The 23,614-nt window shown below is 36.8% G+C and overlaps 3 pseudogenes; 1 reads left to right on the plus strand and 2 right to left on the minus strand.

The window, feature by feature from the left end:
• The first annotated feature begins 1,100 nt into the window (after positions 1-1,100).
• On the plus strand, positions 1,101-6,807 carry LOC122135705 (annotated as a pseudogene).
• Positions 6,808-8,524: 1,717 nt separating this feature from the next.
• Positions 8,525-11,485, minus strand: LOC122135733 (annotated as a pseudogene).
• Positions 11,486-17,304: 5,819 nt separating this feature from the next.
• Positions 17,305-19,673, minus strand: LOC122135653 (annotated as a pseudogene).
• Between the last annotated feature and the right edge of the window lie 3,941 nt (positions 19,674-23,614).

Consider the following 23,614-nt stretch of genomic DNA (forward strand, 5'->3'; position numbering starts at 1 on the left):
TTTACATCTGCTTTCTCCAATTCTCAGAATTTCTGTGAGAACATACCACTCTGACGAAAGAACTTGTAATACATGGAAATTGTAAACAACTTGCTCCAGATATGACATGGTGTGTGTTTTCAGTTGTATCCTGCCATCTTGTGGAAATTATCAATCAGCACACTGTTCTTATGAAGCCGGCTATTAAATCAACCACAAATCATCTATCTATCTATCTATCTATCTATCTATCTATCTATCTATCTATCTATCTATCTATCTATCTATCTATCTATCTATCTATCTATCTATCTATCTATCTGTCTGTCTGTCTGTCTGTCTCATTATTTATTTGCTATTTATTTAGATTTACAATGTGGGATTTTCCCCTCTATTTTAAGCATTTTAATTCTGGGTGGTTAAAATGCATTTAAATGCAACTTGCAGTAAAAGTCGTACAGTATGAAGGAATAACATTAGCAGGTCGTTATTTAGATAGGCTAAGTTAAAATTAAATTATAGGTAAACAAACATGTCCAGTAAGATGCTAAAAAGAATAACATTATTTATTTATCTATCAATTAGTTAGGTGAATATTTTTATTCTATTCTGTGGAACATGCAAAACAAAGGAGATTGATCACGTTAAAAGTTCGAAAGTAAAAAAGCTTACTTTTACTTTAAACGTTTAAGTAAGCGAACTTATAATGCTTTAAGTGACTTTAGGCATGTGGAAAGGTTCTATAAAATAAAACTTCTTCTTAAGTACAATTACATATTGAAAGCTTTTTTTTTGTTTTGTTTTTAACTTTCACTTAAGTATGTTTTTGGCCCAATATTTTGACTTCTCATTCAGTAAAAATGTAGCACAGTATCCATACTTAAATTTAAGTGTTATTTCTTTGTACTTTTTACTCACTTCAGGTAACAGCTATTGAATGACAGTGAAGTTGACGCTATTGTAATTCTAGCTCACAGTGCTGGTGCTGGAACCAGCTGAATAGCAATGGCACTGAAGGCGCGCCGACTCTGACGTCATTGCGACTCTACTCCAATCAGAGGACACGAATGAAGACGCGCTCCGTTTGCTGGGTGTAAAGTGAATGACGAGGCACGCTGCGTGTGTTGTTTGAAGTCGTCTGATTTCTTTGAGTAGCTACAGTGAAGATGTCAACAGCAGCGGCACAGAGGAACCACGACTGTGAAGCCAAGGTATGCATTGGTTTCTTTTTGCGTATTGTGCATGCTAAGAATTCGATTTTATAGTTCTATTATATCATAGCGTACAAGAAATGCATAAATTGCTCAACGTGTCCTGTATTGTCTTATAGCCAGTGCAAAATGCACGTAAAACAGCAACTTTATATTGAAAAAGTTGTATTAAAAATATTCTAAGTTTGTCAGAACTCTATGGTAGGGTCACTGTAAACTGATTAACCGCCTGTAACTCTTGCATGATGTAGTTTACTTTGACTGGATGATGACATCTGGGTCAGTGAAGAGCCTCTGTTTTTCTGCTGGACTAAACACTGACATTCGGAAGCTGCTTTGTAACCCAGCACATAATTTTTAAAGGTCAAGGTGTGGTATGAAATTATCAGCATTCTATGTGCAATATTTATCTATTTTGTATTTGTCATTTATCTTATCTTTATATGTGTTTTTTGGTCATATTTTTATTTAAGTTAGAATGTGTGCAAAATTTACTTTATTTCCTATTTTACTAGATATGCATGCATGCACAGGGTGTGTGTATATATAGAGGAACAACAATTAATGTCTGATTATTATAAAAAAGAAAGAATATTATCTAGTTTAAGACACGTGTCAAGATCTTTGTATCCTTGTTTGGAAAATATTTCTACTTATTTTTTTCCTACAAAAAACAACAACAAGCTGACATTATTCATTAATTTTGCAAATTTTTACACAGTTTTATGAATATTGAGATGCTTATTTACATAAGGCTTATTCCATTTTATCTGAACGTAATGTGATATTCTATTGTCTGCTTTATTTATATATTCCATGTTTGCACTTTAAAAGTTATTATAAGTTAAAATATTAATACATTTTCTTTTTCCTTATTATTATTATTATTGTTTATTATTTCCTCAAATCAGTCATTAGTAGACTAATCCACCATGAGTGCCCAAGTGGAGGCAGACGTCCACACCATATCCCCTGAGATGCCTGCCATGTTTGATGGCATGAAGCTGGCTGCTGTAGCCACGGTGCTGTATGTCATAGTGCGGATCCTGAACCTGAAGTGTCCCACAGTGGCTCCTGACATCACCTGTCAAGATACCCCTCTCAATTGCTACCTGCTCAAGAGTCTTGCCCCATTCCTAACCAAAGAGTGAGTGCTGCTGCCTAGAAAGCTTTCTTGTTATCCTTTTGCAGTCCCTCTCCCACATGGCATCTTTTTTAGATGGCAAAATACAGTAATGACTAGAAGAATCCAGGAATAAATGTTTTGTTAATATAATATTTGGATACTACTTTTGAGCCACACTTTATAAATATTATGCCACATGCCAATGTATCCAGGTACATCCCTCCCTTGTTGTGGGGGAAGAGTGGACATCTCCAGGACTGCTCTCTTTATGGGAAGATGGAAGGGTAAAGTCCCCTAAACCTCGTGGGCTGCGTAAGTTCCCTGCCCATGTCAGATGGAGCCACTGCCACCTTTGACCTGTTTGAGCCACAAGGCGTCCACAGTACTGAAGGTGAGCTTGGGTTTTGCAATAAAGGGATATTTGACCCCAAAAAGGAAATCTTGATCCAAAAATATACACAGAGCTATCATATGGTTCAAAAAGACTGAAATATTAAACACAAATAATCTTTTTTATGATGCATTCTTGCATTTTAGACCTTGACAGCCTGACATTTTCATCCACTTAAGGTGTTGATGATTAAGACGATTCCTCTGGAGAGGCAAAGGTGTTGCTCGTACTTTCACTAGAGTTTATCTGTCTGTGTCTCATCACAGATGACATCACCATGGTGATCTGTCCTGGGATCGGTAACCATAGTGAGAAGCATTATATACGGACCTTTGTGGATTATTCACAGAAACAATGGCTAAAGGTTACAGTGCGCCGTTCTCAATCATCTTGGAGCACTACCAAACATCGAGCTGACTTCTCCGAGGATGTTTCACGTACGTAAGCCACGTGTGACAAGCATGCTTGTTTTTGTTATGAAACAAGCATACTTGTGACTAACAACCAGAAAGCTGGTTACAGTTTTCTTTTATAATAAGATGAGTTTTTTGTTAAACATAATATATATACATACATATATATACATTTTGGTCCCCATAATGTAAGGGAATACTAGGTGCATACACACAGACACACATACACACACTTAGATTCTTTAGAATTGTAACACAGAATTATAATTATAAATGATAAATAATTTTTTATACTTGTTTTAATATAGTATTTATATACTACTATTTATATATGTGTATGTGGTGTGTGTACATATATATTTCTTTAGAATTGCACCAATTATTTAATTTAATTATTTTAATGTAATTTAAAAAACTTGTTATATTAATAAGAAAAATGTACAGGAATCACTGAATTCTAATTTCTGATTATGATTGTTTGATGGTTTATGTAACACTGTGTGCAAAGGTTGTACCTGGGAGTTTTTCCAGCCATGGTGGGCTACATTAAAACACACATTCCCACAAAACTCAGCTCATTGTGGTGGGCTTCAGTCTGGGAGGGAACATTGCCTGCACAAGTACCTGGGTGAGAATCCAGCCAATCAAGGAGCGAGTGTTGTGCTTGCGTCAGCGTCTGCCAGGGATATAGTGCTCTGAGGTGAGAAGGTATTTTTTTAACTTACCTGCACTTAATGTAAAATTAATTACAACTAATTTATGTGATTTTTGACTACTTGGTTTTCTGTTTAATTGGTCTTGTCTTTAGGGCTCAGGAGACGTTTCTACAGTGGTATCAGTGTAGGAGGCTGTACAACTTCCTCATGGGCGGACAACATGAAAAAAATCATTCTAATCTCACCAGTAAGTATCTTTATTTTTGGGACATTTCTGATTGTATTGTTGGTCAGTCAGGGCATCCACTAAACTGTATGTTTGACAACCAGTGGCAACCAATTTTTTTATATCCCTATTAGGATGCAACAATACAGTTATACCTCATTTTTTTAAAAAAATAAACCCCGGTTTTTTCGGTTTTAGGTTCTGATGGCCTTGGCCACATCAGGCTGGTGTTTTTTTTTTTTTTTTTTTTTTTTTTTTTTTTTTTTTTTTTTTTTTTTTTTTGCGATTTGCGTTTCAAATGCGATTTTTAAAACAAATTAACAAAAAAAAATTCCCAACACACTAGAGAAAAAAACATGGACCCTATCATATGTCTACTTCAAAATTTCTTTTGAGTGAAGTAATATTATTTTTTCCTTTTTTTTTTCCTGTTTTTTACTACTCAGAATTGGCCATTATTGAGCGTTAATAGACACATGTATAATGTCTGTTAAATTCATACTGGAAAGCCCACAAGTATATTTAAATATTTTATATTATTTATTTATTTATTAAGTATTCTACTATCATTCTGTCATTTTGTGAACGCCACATCAGATCACAAAAGGAAGTTCTTTTAAACACTCCACTGATGTTGTGGAGTAAAAAACCATGGTCATTTCATCGCGCAGACTCACTGGCACACCAAACAGAGCTGATTCAGAGAGAAATAAAATGCACGAAAAATTATTTTAAAGCAAAACTGGCAATTCACAATCGTGTATTGAACCGTGTGTGTCATACAGAATGGTTCAGTATTATATTTAGAATTGTGACATCCCTAATCCCTATATTCCTATATTTAACTGACCATGGTGAAACTGAGTCAATTAAATCTATCCTGTAGGGCAAGTTTATTTGGTATGAGCTCTAGCAAAATGGAGCCCGCCGACCTCAGCCGGCTGTTTATGGCCCACTTCACTCATGCAGATTGATGACAACATTATGAGGTACTTTAAAAGCTTTTATGAGACAATTCTGACTGCATCTAAAGTTCCCATAATGATTCTTTTCGAAATGTATGTCTCTATTAGGAAGTTTCATGGACACAGCTCCATAAAGGAGTACTATGAGAAGGAAAGCTGTGTGCATTATATTCACAATGTAAGTAATATTGTTGTGAAAGCCAGTTAAGTCATATTGTTTTGACAGTTTTTTTTTTTGATAACCATAATCTTATATGTTCTCTAATATCAGATCAGTGTTCCTCTCCTCCTGATGAACACTTCAGATGATCCATTAGTCCACCAGTCACTGCTGACGATACCTCGCACACTAGCAGGTATTTATATATTCGATTTTTACTATTCTATCTAATACTTTCCATTTTTATCCATCTTTACTGGAACGAGTTAATGGATGTGTCAAGTAGCTTTTTAACAGGCAAAAAAAAAGCCATTAAACATACAAGACAGACCAAAGGAGTGTAAAAAAAGGGCGCTCGTCGTCGACATGTATGGCCTAATAGTGCTTTTAGGCGCCCATTAAGACTCTCAGCATTGCTGTGTGGTCCTAAGATCCTGCATTGGACCCCTGTGCTGAATTTTTCAGGGCCATCTGATCCGTCCCCTCTGTGATTATTTATCAGATTACTGCCGTCAGCTTCTTCCTTCAGCCCTCAGGTGAAAGATCCAACAGCGAACCTCTATTAACTGCTTTTGAACTGAGGAAATATGGGTCACCTGATCTTCAGCTCCTTCCCTTGAGCTTCAGCAGAACTTTAAAGTTGATGCATTTTTAAAGAGGCCACAACAGAAGTCTTTGTAGCCTCGTATATCAACTTGGATGGATTATTGAGCATTCTGAGTATATGTGTAATTGATATTTAATGCTGTTGATTTATAATAATAATAAGGTGCATTTATAATAGGATTGAAAACTGATTCTCATTCTGTTTCAGTTCAAAATAAAACAGGGTGATGTGAACTGAATACTATTTTAAAACACTCTTGACAAAATTTCCTGCACTACAGTAGCACCACAATCTTATCTACAGTGTAAAAGAGCAGCACAAGATGTGAAGTCCGATTCTCAAATGAATGTCTCTCATGAACCGCTTCTTTTTAGTGAATCAAAAGAATATTACTCAACCAGTGTAGTTTGATTCCTTTACAAATTGCCTCTCATGAATCAGTTCTTTTTTGAGTTGAATCAAAACAATCTTGCACAACCAAGTCTGATGTAGTCTGATTTCTGAACGAATGCCTCTCATGAGTCACTTAATTTTTAGTGAATCAAAGGCATAATGCACAAACAGTACAGTCCAATCCCCAAACAAATGACTCTTCTTCACTTCACTCGTGGCACTTCTTTACTAAATCAGAAGCATATTGTGTAATGACTGTTCTCAGATTCATGATCATATGCATATTGCCAGTTTCTGAAAGAATGACCTTTCATGAGTTCAGTTCTTTTTATTGAATCAAAAACATATATCGACCAGTGTAGTTGGACTCCTGAATGAATGACTGAGTCAGTTCTTTGTAGTGAAAACATACAGTGCAGCAAGTCCAATTCCTATCATAATGAGTCTTATGAGTTGGTTCTTTTAAGTAAATATGAATGGCTAAAAAAAATCTGTATTGTTTCTCCACAGAAAAGAAACAAAATGTCATCTTTGCACTGACACTACATGGGTGTCATCTCGGCTTCTTTGAAGGCGCTGTTCTCTTTCCTCAACCTCTTTCCTGGATGGACAAAGTCATCGTCAGTTTATGCCAACGCTTATCTGCCAGTGGGAGAAACACAGGGCCACAATGCCAGTAGGAAAAATAATGCTTGTGCAACCACTAAGCATAACACTTTATGGTGTGCTTGTTTGCTCTGAGTTGGAGGTTGGATGATGGTTTCTGAAAGTCTGACTCACTAGAGTTTTGCTCTGACAGTCAAGCAGGAATTCGAGAGAAAAGCACATACGGTAATAAATTATGCTTACCGTAAGTTGGTCGTCAAGATGTCAATGGTGTATCGCTTCAAAGCCTGACAAAAACTGTGCAGAGGGATTCATAAAAATGTTTTTGAAAAAGTTATTTGTGGAAAAACATATCTGGCAAAAGGAGATGGTAAAGAGGTTAAGACAAATAACTGTTGTAACTAACCCAGAGTTCACCGGCTGTCATTTGAATAGATTTTTCTACCAACTTGTGATGGTCAGCGTATCTCAATAATAACTCAATCATCCAAATCACCTATGTGAGATGTTAAAATTTTGAGTTAGTTTGGAAATTGTTAATATTCTAGTGATGAAAGTTCGATATACTTTCCAAGTTTTGCCCGTTGCATTGAAAATGGTCCTCATTTTCTTTGGGAACAGTCTGTTAGGTTGCCTTATGTTTTTATTGACACTTGACTCTAACATGGTACTTTTTTAATTGCATCATTTTATCACTGCTTTCAGTGGCGCACGTTATTTTCAGTAAATGTATTTAATAAACAGTTTCCTGTAGTTGGGAGCACAAACAGTTATAGCAATATTCTTTTGTCTGTCGTGTCTCTGATTTATTGGCGTCTTTTAAAACTCTCTTTCTCTCTGTGGCTCCTGCTATCATTCTTCTGTTGTTATATTAGACCACTATAAATAAACATGTCAAAGTAATTCCTTTAAATGTAATGACATTAAACCAAAGAACAATGACATAGTATTTTATTGCACTCTGGAAGTAGTTTAGCTTTTTCACATCATTTCTTGAATTGTCATTTAATAATAACCAGTTAAAATCTCTTATTGACAGTATCTAACAACTGGAATCAGATAATATCTAATCCTAACATGTTTATGTTTTATTTTAGTATTCTGACTACTTTTATTATTTCAGTTTATATGAATTATTATTTTAAAAATATCTCTTTTTTTGTTGCCTATTTTAATACTACTTTGCTTTGTTTTTTGCAAACACCATATAAAATAACAGAAAAGAAATCATCACTTATTATTTAGTTTGACCTCCTGAGGCTGATGAAGTCAATTTTGTCTAAAAGTTTTTTTTATTTTTTTTTGGTAAATATATTTTTTATACACAATTTGTGGAAATTGCCATTATTTGTGCAGATTAATTTCTAGAAATAAATAGTTGTAGCACGGTTTTGATTGTTTGACATTCCACAAAGCTTTTTATTTGTGTGTTGTTTTAAAGGAAATACATGACAATGTAGTAAAGTTTGTAATTTTTTAGTGTGCAGTTTAGTAAAACAGTTATTGTTATAATGAAAATGTAGGTACTCACTTTAACTTTCTATAGAAAGTTATCCATTCAATACATCATATATTTTTAGTAATTATGTTTTAAAACAGTGCCTGGGTTGAGTATTTTTCCATTCTCACTTAACAAGAGAAACAACAGAAATGTCTGGACTCTATCATCTGTTCCAAAAGAATATCTATAATTTGGGGGTAAATCTGAAAAATGGGGACCTGCCCATGATTAGTGAGGAATGTCAAGCACTCCAGTAGTCACAGATAAGGTAAATTCACTGATTGGTATCTGTTTCATTCCTTTTCAATGACATCTTGAGACTTTTCCAGTGAGGCTGGCGGTTTGGTATGGGAAAGCCTCTATGCTGCTGGTTTCACTCTCAGAAAAACAAAAACACATTCGATCATTCTGTAATACAATACAACTAAAATAACACACAGTCGCGTGCCTTTACGGCGACAAATAAAAAGTGCTTAGTCAAAGAGTTGTGTTGCTGTGGCCTTTCCGTCATATTTGGGGCCTTTCCCATTGAACTCTGAAGGCAGGATTTCCTCATCAAACTCCTTGAAGTAGTTCTCCAGCTCATCACCGTGGACAAACACCTTCAAAGACAGAAAGTCAAAATCACTTTCTCATCCATCAGGAATATTCTTTGCAATAAACACAATTTAAACACCCGCTTTCCAACAGTTTGCTCTTCATCAGGGGTTTGACCACATTGTAGGTGGTGGTGAAGTACCAGGGCTGGTGGATAAAGTGCACTGCTTTGAAACGCGCAGGGAAAGAATCCTGCCATACACAAGAAGCAGCAACAATTAAGATGTGGGAAAGATGGACATTTATGTGTTGTTAATCACATTTATAGACTATGAAGATTGATACGCCAACTAACTAATGGTCAGATTATGGTCTCAGATGCAAAAAGTGTGTACGTTTTTCACTCGGTCATGTTTTTACTGTCATTTTGGACTTAAACTGACATTTAGTGGCGTGGTTGCAGCATTACATAAAAGCAAATAGTTTTCAGTTACTGCTTTCACAGTAGAAATGCACTATTTACAGAAGCCCATTTCCCGCCGCGAGTTATAAATTCAAATTGCGACCTTTTATCTCACAATTCAGACTTTTTTTCTCAGAATTTCGAGTTCATATCTTGCAATTCTGACTAAAAGTAAAAATTGCGAGTTATAAAGTCAGAATTATGAGATATGAACTTGCTAAGAATTGTGAGATAAAAAGTCGCAATTACCTTGTTTTATTTTTTATTTGTGGCGGAACCTGGCTTCCCATAACTATTAGCAGGTTAGTCATGATTAATTCATTTCATATTCATTTCTTTGTGATAAAACTTTCTTTGTAGGTAAGTATTACTGAATGCACCTTTAAGAACTAATACAGAGAGCTATTTTTCTAAAAGATAAAAGTCTATACGTCACCTGCAACATGTCCACCATTTTCTTCAGCTCCGTGGGCTTGATGCCAGAGGCCTGCTGCATGGTGAAACCCTTAAAGTTTTCAATGATGCAAAACCCGTTGATTTGAGTCTCTTCATTCTTTTCCAGAAGCTTCTCTAGGATCACACAATAGGCTCTGAGGATCTGGAACAAACCAATATTCAATACATGTAACAGACTTTTATATTTTTTTTTAATGCATCTTTGAATTGCTGAATACAAGTATTTTCTACTAAAAATCTTAACTGACCTCCAAATTTTTGAACGGTATTGTATATACATATTTAAAACAATGCCAATGCCGTGCCACTTCACTCACTCACTACGCATCATTGAAAAAAAAAATAAATAATCACCTCATCAAAAGTGATTTCCTCATAATCCCAGTTCTCAATGTTGAAGAGCAGCACCACACGGCCGTATTTATCTCTGCTGGACAGGATCCCGGGTAACCGCCTCAATGGTGCTGCGGACAGCTTCTGGGTCAGGTTTTCAAAGAGTTCAGGGTAATCCCGTCTGAAGCGCACATAACCTTCAAGCGCAATAAAATCATAGTAACATCTCAGGCGAGAAGCATTCCAGTGGCATCAAATGTACAAATAAAAAAAACTCTTTGGCAAAACTATTTACCCTTCATGAGTTCATAGCCCTGTTTACTTCAATAGGTTTCCTAGCACGGATGAACCTCACCAGCACACTGTCGGGGTTGTCCCCAAAAAAAGTGTCCCTGTACACCTTTAGCAAGGCTGTCTCCAGAATCCGCCTTCCTCTTTGATAATGACCTCTGAGCTCCTTTACAGCTGACACTCGCTTCTCATCCGTCTCATTTAGTCTCATTTAGCCATCTTTAGCCTACAATGACATCACAAGTTAAAATATTCATAAAAAATAGAACAATTTTGTTCGTAAAGCAAAAGTTTTTTGTGAGTCAGAATGTGTAGTGAATCATGCTAACTTGAAAGCAGATGCTATTGTCTAACGTTAACTGGTATTTTTAAAATTTTCTCAACAAAATCTTGTGCCAAACTTGCCACTGTGATGCTATATAGTTGCTAGGTTGTTACTAGGGTGTTTGGTTAGTTATTAGGGTGTTTTGTGTAGAAATTTAGCAAACAGCACTATAGTGAGTTTAGCTTTAGAACATTTATATTTATCTATGTGCTGTGTTCAGTCTAATTGTGTATATTTTGTACTTTCTAAACACCTCACAACCTTCTGCACCGTGTGGTCAGGTATTTGGGCGCAAGGTCCGAACACCGGCCCGTGATCTTTGACCGTGAGGTGCTCCAGCTTAGCCCTGAGGGCCTGCTCCTCCTCGGACACCATCCGGAATGTTCCACTCTATTAAAAGTTATGAAGAAAGACTTATGAAAACATCCTAATCCTGAGTTTAAGCAAACAATTTAGTTTAGTAACCCTAATCAATGGACGCTAGTGTGGGCCAGTGCTAAGCTCACTCACATGCATTGCGTAAAGCCTAGTAAACCTGGCCTGAGACTGGGGATAAGCTGCTAATGTTTGTAGCTCTATCCCTAAACACTAAGAACAGCCTTGTTCTTAAAACATTTGTTCACGAAATGAGTGATGGTTTGGAGGAACCTGAGCGAAATCACATGTTGTGTGACATAACAGGGTCTTAAGACTTCACATAAGTGGCAACACTGTGGGTTTTGCTAATTTTGCAACTTGTAAAATTTCTCTTTCATTCTGATAATATATTTTGGTCAGTAAGCAAATGCAACACTGAATGTGGTTTTACGCTTATAAAGACAAAAAATTACTTACAACAACAGCCATTGTTTCAGATGCTCAGTGCAACTTTCTGTGGAGAGAGAGATATTGATCACAAGGAAAATGCTTCCTCGCCAACAAAAAGTATTTTTATGACATTAAGACATAATGGTTTTTACCCATGAGAAATTAAACAAGCTGAGTGACTTGGTAAAACTTGTTATCATTACATATTACAATTGGGACATTTCTGGCTATATCACAAGCATTTTCAGCAGGGTTGTATAGGTGGATAGTCTCCGTGTGATCTGAAGTTCTGAGGTGAAACTGCATCAATTGTAAAGTGTGAAAGGAAAAAAAAACAATGTCCCAGACGACACCAAGTCACACTACCTCAATAGTCAATACAACCACTAACACTGTAGTAATAATAGAGAAGAATACTCATCCTCATCAATATTTGGTAAAAGATTCCCAACAACAGTGAGCAACTTGCATTCTAAATAATAAACTCAAATCCCATGCCTATCCTAAGAAACAACACTTACCTGACCAATTGCAGTGTTGCTCAAGCCAACTGGAACTGAGTGAGGTGCGGAACAGCAGGCTCCAATAATTTTGTAGTGTGACCTGGTGATGGATTACAACGTCCATATGGATTATACAGAGCGATTTGATGTTTGAATCAGTGAAAACCTTGAAAAAGGAGCAAAGAGAACATTGACCAATAGCCTGCAGCCCATAGCATCATGACCATCTCAGATTTTAATCAAGAGGAACCTTCCCTGACCCCAACACATTGTGTGATTAAAAATAATAAATTAATAAAATACGGAGTGGATGGGAAAGAGTGTGTCAGACAAATTAGCAGTTATTAGAGGTTAAATCTGAGGGGGGTTAGCAATCCACTGACCAGTATGATTTGACTGGATTCTAACACCAGTGAAAACTATGTGCCAGCAACGTGAACTATGTCTGGAAATAGACCTTGAACACAAAGCCGTATACACATACCTAAATATAAATGTAGGCATTTTTATTAGAATCAGAAAATAATTAAATGACATTAAATACTGCATCAATGTAAAACATCAAACCTTTAAGAAAATGTACATATAAATAGCTAATCAGAAATATAATTTTATTTTGAAGGGAATGCGCCCCCATTCTACCTAAATACGTCTATCTTCGTGCGAATCATTCGTGGTCCATTTATATAATAAAACAGTTAATATTCACAGATGTTGACATTTAGAAATAAAAACATATTGCATATGGCTTTGAGAAAAAAATTCCAGTCCCTTCATCTCTCCTTTCTTGGCCATAAACATTTGCTTTGAAAGAATAGTTTGTTGAAAGCTTTTGTCGCATATTTCGAGATTGCATTCTCTGTAAAACTGCATTTTAGAATATTCTATTGTTAAAAAACACCTATACAAAATCTTTTATACACTGATTTTGAAATTGAACTAGAAAATATTTCCCTCAATACCGTTTATTACCATTTAACCATACTCTAAATGAGTTGTCTAGATAAAAAGACATCTGCTAGTCTAAAAAAATATGAAAATGCAAGCTAACTACGCAGTTCCCATATAATACTTTCAATAACTTTTATTTTCAATTGATTCCCATTCAAACCGCAAATTTTGCAAATGTGTACTTCCATCTTGTCTTTTAATTCATGTAAGGTATAACTTTATATTTTGGGATAGGAGTCCCAAGCCAGGTTACTAATCATATTTGAGTGTTTTTCTTTCTTGGCATCAATAGGTTTTGGAGACCCCTCGCTGAGAGGATGGATACATGGAGTTTATTTGGGCCATATACCATATAGTCACAAAGACCGACTCAAATCACTGTCATGTCACTTTTTTACCGTAACCTAAGAGCCCTCTCACTCCTCCTGGCTATTTGCTACGGGTTCATCTTCCTTACTTTCCTGTTTCCCACTCCTGGAACAGTTACATCTCTTGATGTTAACACGTGTGATACTGTGATACGTGTTTTGCCATATGTTCAACTCCGTGAAGGATATCCCCATTGATCTTAGATTCCACTCGTCTTTCCCTGTTCTGTCTGGTTATTTCTTCTTGCCTACCCACGTGTCTCCAGGCCAGTTGCTACCACCTCTTCTGTTCCATTGCGCTATCTGATGTGCTCCACGAGCATCAATTCTCACGCTCAGAGACTGCCAGAAAGAGTATGGTTGCAAATCACAAAATCCTACTGACCGTAATTTCTTTATATCGAATTTTCCTTTCTCGACATTAATGCCTCCATTGCTAAAAGGACCATACTATCACAACAAAAGTACCAATTCACCTAATTCTCCGTATCCCTCCTTTGTCCTACCTCCTACCCTCCTTCATCAAGCTCAAACAGCGACATTCGGCTCTATCCCCCCCCCTTTAATAAAATTACAAACCCTCAGTGCACCAATGTTGCAACACACAAACTGTCAAACACATATCTCCCCAGCAATAATACAACATTGTTTTATCCTTCGCTCCACTCTTCTGTGGCCAGACATCAGAAAGTCTCGTACAACTCCAATCCTTTTCCAATTATCCTATCCCTACTTGTAACGTTAATACCTATTCCATACTCAACTCCTTAAAGCCATATTTCCTGACGTTGTACCTGCACTCAATCACACATCGTGGACACATCCCATTCTACTGGTTGTTTTCGACTCGGTAACATTGTAAAACAGGCTTGTATAACCACTAATTCTTAACAAACCAACTCTTACCCCAACTCTTTTAGAGAGACTACAGCACGAGTTTTTCCCTCAACCTTTTCATTGCCCAAAAACACCTTGAATGAGTTGTGTTGCAACCAAGTCTCTGTCTTTCTCACACAGAACATACCTCCTGGACAGCAGACAGTCTGGCTTCGAAAGTGACATTCGACCGGGAACATGCCTTGCTTTCAGTTGTTAAAGCCTAAGCCCCTAAGACTGCTTTCCAAATCTTCTATACTTATTTTGCTAGATCTGTCTGCTTGCTTTTGAAACTTGTGAACCACCAGATTCTCCGGTCAACCCTATTGGAAAATGGCATCTCAGAGGAACTGCACGGTCAGTGGTTTGAGTCTTACCTCTCAGATAGGTCCTTCAAGACATCTTGGAGAGGTGAAGGTGGTCTAAGTGCGCAACATCTAGCTACTGGGGTGCCTCAGGGTGTTATTTTTGGACCACTTCTCTTCTCTATCTTACATGGCTCACTAGGTGTTCTGTTATTCAGAAACATGGCTTTTCCATATCATGCCTATGCTTGAGGACACTCAACTCTACCTCTCAGTTCCATCTGATGATCTGACATAGCTACTCGCATCTCCCCATGTCGCTAACAGAACATTTCTGTTGGATGACGGACCATCACCTTCAGCTCAAACCTGGCTAAACAGAACTGCTTGTGGTTTGGCAACAAACCCATCACTTTATCAAAATTTCACCATCCATTTAGGCTCTTAAACATAACTCCTTCAAAAACAGCTAGAAACCTTGGTACGTTGTGATTGACGATAAGCTGAATTTCTCAGACCACATTGCCTAAAACTAGCTCGGTCCTCCTGCAGATTTGCCTTTATACAAACATTGGGAAGATCGGGCCCTTTCTTTCAGAACATGCAACGCAACTCCTTGTTCAAGCTCTTGTTCTGTCCAGCTGGACTATTGCAATGCTCTCCTTGGCAGGTCTTCCAGCCACTTCTATCAAACCTCTACAATTTATCCAAATGCCACTGCAAGATTAATCTTTAATGAGCTGAAAAGAACTCATGTCACACCTCTGTTCATCAATTTGCACTGGCTACCAGTAGCTGCTCGCATTAAATTCAAGGCATTAATGTTTGCCTACAAAACCACCACTGGCTCTGCACATCCTTACCATTACCCTAAATTCATTTACTTCAGAGTTATGTAAGCCCTCTAAAATCTTCCATTCTGTACGTGAATGCGTATTATTGTGCCATCTCCAGAGGCACAAAATCAACTTTCACTGACTTTTTCATTACTGTTTTCCCTCCTGGTGACTGAATGACCTGCACAACTCAATCCGAGCAGCTGAGTTCTTAGCTTGTCTTCAAGAAACCGACGACCAAAATCCATGTTTCCATCGCGTTATTTGACAGGACTAGCTCTAAGGGTCGGAGCACTTTCGTCTTAACCTTTTTAAATTAATTCTACCTTAATTCTACTCTCCATTTATTCTATTTATCTTTTTATTTAAAAAAATAAACAAATCAAAAACAAAACAAAAAACACAGCTAGCTATTTTTTCTATTCTACTTGTTTATTTACATATTTTATATACCGATTATACTATATACATATAGATATATATATATTCCTACGATAGATACACATATATTATATATATTTTATATATACACAGACTATTCTATCCAGCATCATATATATAATATACACACTATATTACACATATATTATAATCCATATACATCATATATATACTATATGCATAATACTATTCATACATATCTACTATTATATCTATACATATACAACAGATACATATATACCTAATATATATTATATATATATATACTATATATATACCTATATATATATATATATACTATAAATATACCATACATAATATAATACATACATATATATCTAATATCTATATATATCATATATATAGATATATATATACCTTGCTACATGTACTGTGTCAGGCTAACCGAGACTTGTCATTGCTCTTTTTTTTTAGTTTTGACGGATTGTATTGTCCTAATTTGTAAGTCGCTTTGGATAAAAGTGTCTGCTAAATGACTAAATTTAAATCAATACTCAAATTCAATTTTAGTTGTAAGCAGTCAGTGGTTTGCAGCCAGAATTATCATCATCCACCCTCAAACGTAACTGCAAAGTTTCTCACTGATACTTTGATCGGTGGGTGTGGCTATAATCCTGTAAAGCAGGATTTAGCATTGTGAATGTGCAGGTCTGTATTACTAAAGCAATGATTGCAGCACAATGGTTGTCTCTGTGCTACCAGAGCTGCTCAAGCGCTTATTTTTTACATCTATTGGGTAAAAGCATAGTTGACAGACAATACATTTGATGATTCGTTATTATGCAGGTATATTGTTTCAACATTTATAGGACAATTTATAAGGCAACCCATTATATCACAATTTCAATCCAGCCCGTCATGTGCTGCCAAGTTAGAGCTCACATCACACCATAGTCTTTACAGACTTATTAAAAACCAAAAATACTATATTCAAAGTTTTGAAATGTACACCTTGACAATACAACTATTGTACGAGAAAAAAAAAAGAAAAAGTCTATGCGGTTTCAAAAAGGCCATCGGAGTCAAGAGAGGCTTAACATGGGTTGGACCAAAATGTATTTACTGATCATTTATGTGAAGTTGTAGTTTTAGCTATTCTTCCTTCTGTTGCGCAAAACAGAAGATATTTTTGAAGAATGTTGTTAACCAAACAGTTGACAGTAGCCACTGACTTCAATAGCATTTTTTTTCCATATTATGCAAAAATAAATAAATAAATTTTAAAAAATATCATACAGGTTTTGAACAACATGAATGTTAGTAAATTATGACAATTTTCATTTGATGTGAACTATCCCTTTAAGGTGCAGTCACATTTACTCTTGTTCAGTGAATTTTCTTGGTTAAGTCCAGTCATTACAACAGTATCAGGAATTTTTCATGAGGGCAAAAAAAGTTTTCACTTAGATTTTGCTCGTGTTCAAATTGGTCACTCAAATTTACTGCTTGGTTTGAAAACGACTTCCTTTTGTAGAAATTTTGCTATTGTGAACATACATTGAGAGAAATTCCATGAATTAATTGAGAACTGTTTTCCCCATAATCTTTATTTTAAAATTTTCCATTTGGAACTTTTCATGTGACAGTACTTTTTGGATGAACAGCACTGTCAGTATGACAATATATGTGCTAACTAGCAGCATAATGCATCACATTAGACCTTAATAACATTGATCATACAAATGAAAACTCACAATGTGGAGTTATTCCCTAAAATACAGTCTGTGTTATTTCAGAAACCTGTTATTAGCTTTAATATTTAAAATCCCTTAATAAACATTATCAGCTTTCAGAGAGTCAAAGTTCAAGTTATTTAAATAAATTTTTCAAGTCCAACAAAGTGCTAGTATGTATTTCCTTCTTGACTGTTAACATGTTTAAAAAAGTTTGAGGTTTACATAACATTAATGGTTCCCAGCACTGAGGTTGGCATCATTATCCTAACTCTTGGTCTTATGGGCTGCAGTCCATTATGCTTTCTGGCCAGTACTGGTCCTGCATGTAGTGCTCGAGAGAGTTGCTGGAGTTTGAAGCATGGTCCCGGGACAGGATGTCCTTTTCCCACTGGTCCTCTACCAGCTTGTACAGTCCATAGCAGCACGAGCATCCTCTACAGAGCATGACCCATTCTACCAGACTAAAAGAAATATCCAGTATGTAAACATCAAGGAGCAGGTAAAAAGAAACCGTATATACACTAAGCTGGATGTTCCAACTTTATCTCATGAAATGACCTGTTCTGCTGCACAGTCTTACCTGTATGGTCTTATTGAGAAGTTTCCCAGACAGTTTCTTCAAAGAGATGTTGCATCTAATGGAGGCATTGTACAACTCCTGCAGCACCCTGCAGGAACAGGTATCTCTAATCATATGTGGTGGGACGGAGATGTCAAGAACCAAGAAGTCATTAAATAAGGCATGGCCAACAATAATCTTCCCTGTGAGGATGTCAACAATCTAAAAAAAAAAAAAAGACAAAAAGCACATATTTCAGCAATATTCTATTCTATGTAATACAGTAGCCATTTATAAGCAGAGCTCAACAATGGGGATATCAACGTTTACAAAAATTGAATTACTTATTTCCACACACAAACAGATTTTTTTATTATTTCATTTATATAAATCAATATTAATAAAACTCCAGCTTAAAAAAAAATACATACATATATTTTTATGAAAAAAATAAAATAAAAACATCTGTACTAATGGCTTTATTGTGCGAGAAGGAAAAAAAATCCTTATTGTTCAAAACTGCTACACAATATGAAATTAAAGCAGAGCAGATAAATCCACACGTATAGTGCCGCCTCACCTCGTTCTGAGCATCCTCAAAAGCCACTGCCTGTTGTAAATGATGTTTTCATAATGCCACTCCATCTTGTGCGGTAGTCTGTGACTGGATGCCGAGGTAAATATATTTATCATCATACACAACACTACCATTATAATTTACGATACTACAGCGTGCCACTTCACTACACTTGCCGCCAGGTCCAGTCCCGACCATTTCACAGTCCATAGCTACAAGCCTAGAGTGGTCTATTCCCACACATGGAGAACCCCTGCCACTAGTGGGAGGGCTGGATTCAGAAAAGCCACTGTCCACCTCCCAGCTGTCACAGAGATACACCAGACTCAACTTCCCCAGCCAGTGTATGAGAGGTTATTCTTGGCCTTTTAAATTGCACATGATTTGACTGTTCAGACACAGAATCCAAAACATCCCCATGTTTAGCACACTCCGTCGTCTTGTTTTTTCTAGAAGCTCAACTGACTTTCTTTTCTTTGCTCTTTTTTGTTCAAATGACACTTCATGGAATTCAGTTGTGGATTTTTTCAGTTTATTCTTTTTCCTTCGTCTTTTAGCTTGATGAGAAATGGTGTTTGTTTCTTCGTTGGTGGCTGAGAAGATATTTTTGTCCACACCATTGCTGGGGGAGTATCTCCAAGGTGAAGCAGACATTGTGTCACCACATAGTTTTACATCTGTCAAAAAAGATGATACTTCTGTCAATCAAACATCAAGTTACAGTATCCGTGTCCTTATAGTGACGAATAATACCCAAGATGCAATATGAAACAATTAGCTTGCTACTAAGTTAATATACATAAACAACATTAACTCTATATTTGACTACATACTCTATCTAAGGAAAGGAGATGGTCTGAAACTGGCCATTATTTATTGCTCTAGGTTTAAGTTGTTATCGTGATCAATTCAGTATAGCTAGTACTACCAAGCATTTAGCAATGAAACAATAACGTAATCTGTCGCGTTTCACGTTTAATAACAATAGAACCCCTAAATAATGTTACACTGTAAAACATTAAAACAAAAACACTTATTAGCGTTGTTATACTTTGATAATTTTACACAATAGCACTTACACGTACACGTGGATCCGGTGAGAAGCAGGACCATGAAAAAAAATACACCCATTTTTGGCGGGGCTCCCGGGTAAAATTAGCATCTCAGGGGCTCAACCCGTTAAAAATCGTGTTCCGGGAGGAAAATACACGTTTTTTTGGCGGGGCTCCCGGGTAAAATTAGCATCTCAGGGGCTCAATATCGCCTTATTGGTGTTGCTTACCCGCTGACATGAAAAACAACCCGCGGCAACAGTGTTTAAGTAGCCCAATTCCGCGGGAAAAACGCGGACTTGGCAACACTGATGAGAACATGCCGCGATTTGATTGCCGGCCCGTTTCTACAGTATTGCACTCTCATTGGTCAAACAAATGCCAATGCAGAGCTCTTTTCCCAGCCTCTGTTGAAAATATTGATGTATTGTTGGTTTTGCCGCTGTAAAGCGATGTGTGGACTGAGGAGATTACGAAGAGAGACCATTTTATGATGGAATTAGTACGCTAAATAAACTGCTTAGAGATAAATGACAACAATTACCAAATAGGCAGTACAATCTGAAGGAATCTGACCAGCGGCAAGATCCTAATTTCAGACACAAAAACAATAGGCGTTATATTTGACTAACTACAGAATTCATTAAAAAAAATTAAGTTTTTTTTTTTCTCTACAGTGAACTTTGAGCATATTCCTGGAGAGCTTTTTGGATACCATTGGCTGAGAACCTAACACTTTTAAGTGCTATATAAGTGTTTCATTTATGCCTTTTTTCTCAAGTTGGGGTGATGGTGATGATCAAGGTGATGTGTCCTGAATCATGTGTAACACTGTGCTTTTTTTGTCTCTTTATTCCCCAGATGCACATCAGAGCTTTTCTTGATCAACAGCAATCAAGGCTATTTTTTTTCCCCCCTTTAGATCCCTGATGACGACAATAAATCTGGTTAAATTGGAAAGATCACCCAAAAATGCATTACTTATTACCTGTATTACTTTCTTTCTTCATGGGATGCAAAAGGAAAAATTATAAATAAATACTGGTTGCTCATCTTATGTTGCCATTCAGACATCCCCCTTTGTCAACACAGGAAGAACTCCACACAGAGACAGTGTTTCTCAGAGTTAAAATGAATTGACGGTAGACATTTATTCACAGTGGTTCTCACTTGATGTCCATACAATTCAAGGAAATATTACCTATAAAATTCTTGATTTACAGAGTTGGTTTCGCTTAAAGCACATTTTTTTTTTTTTTTTTTTTTTTTTTTTTTAGAAATGCGAACGCAAAAGGTCACACCAGCCTTATGGACAACTTAGTTTCCTGAGCAGAAGTCACATGACAGATAGTTAACGGTTATACAGTTCACCTTGGTGGACATCTGAGGAACTTTTGATTTCCTTTCAGATACACTCAACATGATCTGGAGTTTTTTAGTTTTTTAAAAACATAAAACATGATCATGAAACTTCTTCGAAAGATGCAGAAAGAAGTCACACCAGGATGGATGGATAGTCATGGAGGGTGACTGCCCGTGTCCCGCCCGACTAGATGGCCTGGTCCTTCTACAAACCACAGCTGTTCACTACACTGATTGGATGGACATGGGCCAACCTCCCGAAATCACTATTAATCCTCTTAGTGACAACAAAACTCTTACTCGGCCAATCCGCTGCGTCTCTCCAGTGTGCCCCACAACCTTTTCTCCTCTTTTCCATCTCCCCTCCCCACGCTTATGAACCCACTGTGTGGAGAGATTGTAATCCAAGTGGATTAACACTGTAAATTGGGTGATGGAGGATTGGATGCTCTGGAAGAGAATCTCAACTTGCGGCAGTGTGCTTGCTTTACAGATTTAGAGACAATGATTTGCTTGATTTATATATTATACCTTGTATTATTTCTGTGTGAAGAACCACTGAAACTTTGGAGAACATCTTTCAGGTGTGAGGTTTTGCAGATGATGTGATGGAGGGCATATTAAAATACTGATATTATATTCCTTTACCAGAGTTTCGCACAAAGAAAGAAGGACCTAATGACAACATTAAGTGGATTACTTGGATGTATCGGTATCATGCTGAATATGAGAAGCGTTGATTACTCATGCAAGCTCAGTGAGAGTTTGAGAAGTTTTCTGGAAGATCTGAGCATGGTTAGGAGTTCACTGACGTGGATCACCAAGCCCTCCAAGAACTTTTGGATGTGGCAAGTTCAGTTGATGAGGAGCTCCAGAAGGGTCATAATAGACGTTTGAAACCATTTAGGCCAAAATGTACGGAAGTGAGTGGAATGGACGTTGGGTTTTATATTCGTCCTACTGGCCAGTAGTGGATTCTCAGGACCTCCTTCTCATGAGACTTCACCATACGCAGATGTGGCCCCTGAGCACAGACAGTCAACTCAATCATGTGTCACATAAGAGGTTCTTCTTAGGGTCAAATTCTTCATGGTGTCTACACAGGACCTGGCTGTGTGTATACTTTACCACACTGCTCAAATGAAAGATTCCACCTGAACGTAAGAGTCACCTTCATTTCAGTTGTTTAGCACCTTCTTTTCAGGTATCACTGGTTTTCGATATTCTGTTCAACACCATAGACATCAATTCAAAAGCTGCCTTTGTTTGATGTGCTTTCGGGAGAGAGTAATCTGTTGATGTTTTTCCCTATGTGTTACTGTTCTTTGTTTTAATTCAGCCAGCAGTTCCGTGCTAGATCCTTGTAATTCCAGACAGACTATCTTAAGGTCGTAAGATTTGCTCTGTGGCGTCTTCAGGTTCTGTGCACCATTTAGAATTTCAAATAAGAAGAAAGCTGAGAAATTGCTCTGCGAGTTTGTTGTGAACATTTTAGTAATTCCCCTGAATCCCTGAGTTTTGTTGAGGTGTAAATTCAGTTCTGCACGGAGGCTTGGAAGTCATTCAGTGCAATCTAGCAGATGGCAGACACTTCTCGGCAGCAGTGAAATATTTTCAGGTGGAAATGGAAACGATAAATTTGGTGGATAATTCTCTCATAAATTGACTAGATACAGAAAAATAAATAAATATTATTTATATAATTATGTAACCATAAATATGTACAAAATACTGAATGATGATGATTTTTGCTTATTTTCAAATCACAGTCTAATGCTTTTTTTAAGAAAAAACTCTAAGTTCACCCAAAATGTTGGGTGGTAGTGTTTCAACATACGGACTGTTCTGTCTTTGTGGAACGACACAAGAAGATATTGTGAAGAATATTTGGTAACCAAAACATTGCAATGTTCTAGTTTCCATTGAATGGACAAAAACTCCAAAGACATTTCTCAATATATCTTTCTTATATGTCTCCACAGAAGACCGATAGGCACAGGGGGTAGTTTGGACAACATGAATACGTAAAGCTGCTGACAGAATTTTCATTTTTTGGGCCTCATTCCTTTAATGTTGTCACAATCCTGGGGAGGTCCCGTGCAATTCCTACAAAAAACAAAACCAACTAAAGACCCGGAGTGTCTCAGATTTGTGCTTCAAAACCGGCTACTTGGTTATTTATTTTTCCAGACATTGTCAACTAGTAGGTTAATGTTCTATCTTGAAGTAGTGCTGTTCGAGCAGATACCTGATACCATTAAGTAATAGTGCCTTCTGGATACCAGCCAGAGACACAAGCTAGTTCCAAGATGGTCATGAATCAGCGGGCCAGGTCTCGTCCAGCTGCTGCACAACCCGCAGGACTACATCACAGACTTTGAGCCTTGCCCAAGCAGTGCAACTAACATTATTTCTCATGCAAACTTAGTCATCTTGACTTTTTATTATTGGGTACTAGACTGTGCTCAGCATGTAAGACCAAGCATATTTCATAGCTATGCGAGCGCATCTGTGTTTTTGTGGATTTATTGCTAAAAACCAGTTTTATTTCTGGCCTTAATCCTAGATTTATTTTTAGATTTTTAGATTTATATAACTACAACAATTCAAGGAACAGATTTTTCTCTTGCAGCATCAGTCC

Source organism: Cyprinus carpio, chromosome A25 (genome assembly GCF_018340385.1).
Source record: "Cyprinus carpio isolate SPL01 chromosome A25, ASM1834038v1, whole genome shotgun sequence".
Taxonomy (NCBI): domain Eukaryota; kingdom Metazoa; phylum Chordata; class Actinopteri; order Cypriniformes; family Cyprinidae; genus Cyprinus; species Cyprinus carpio.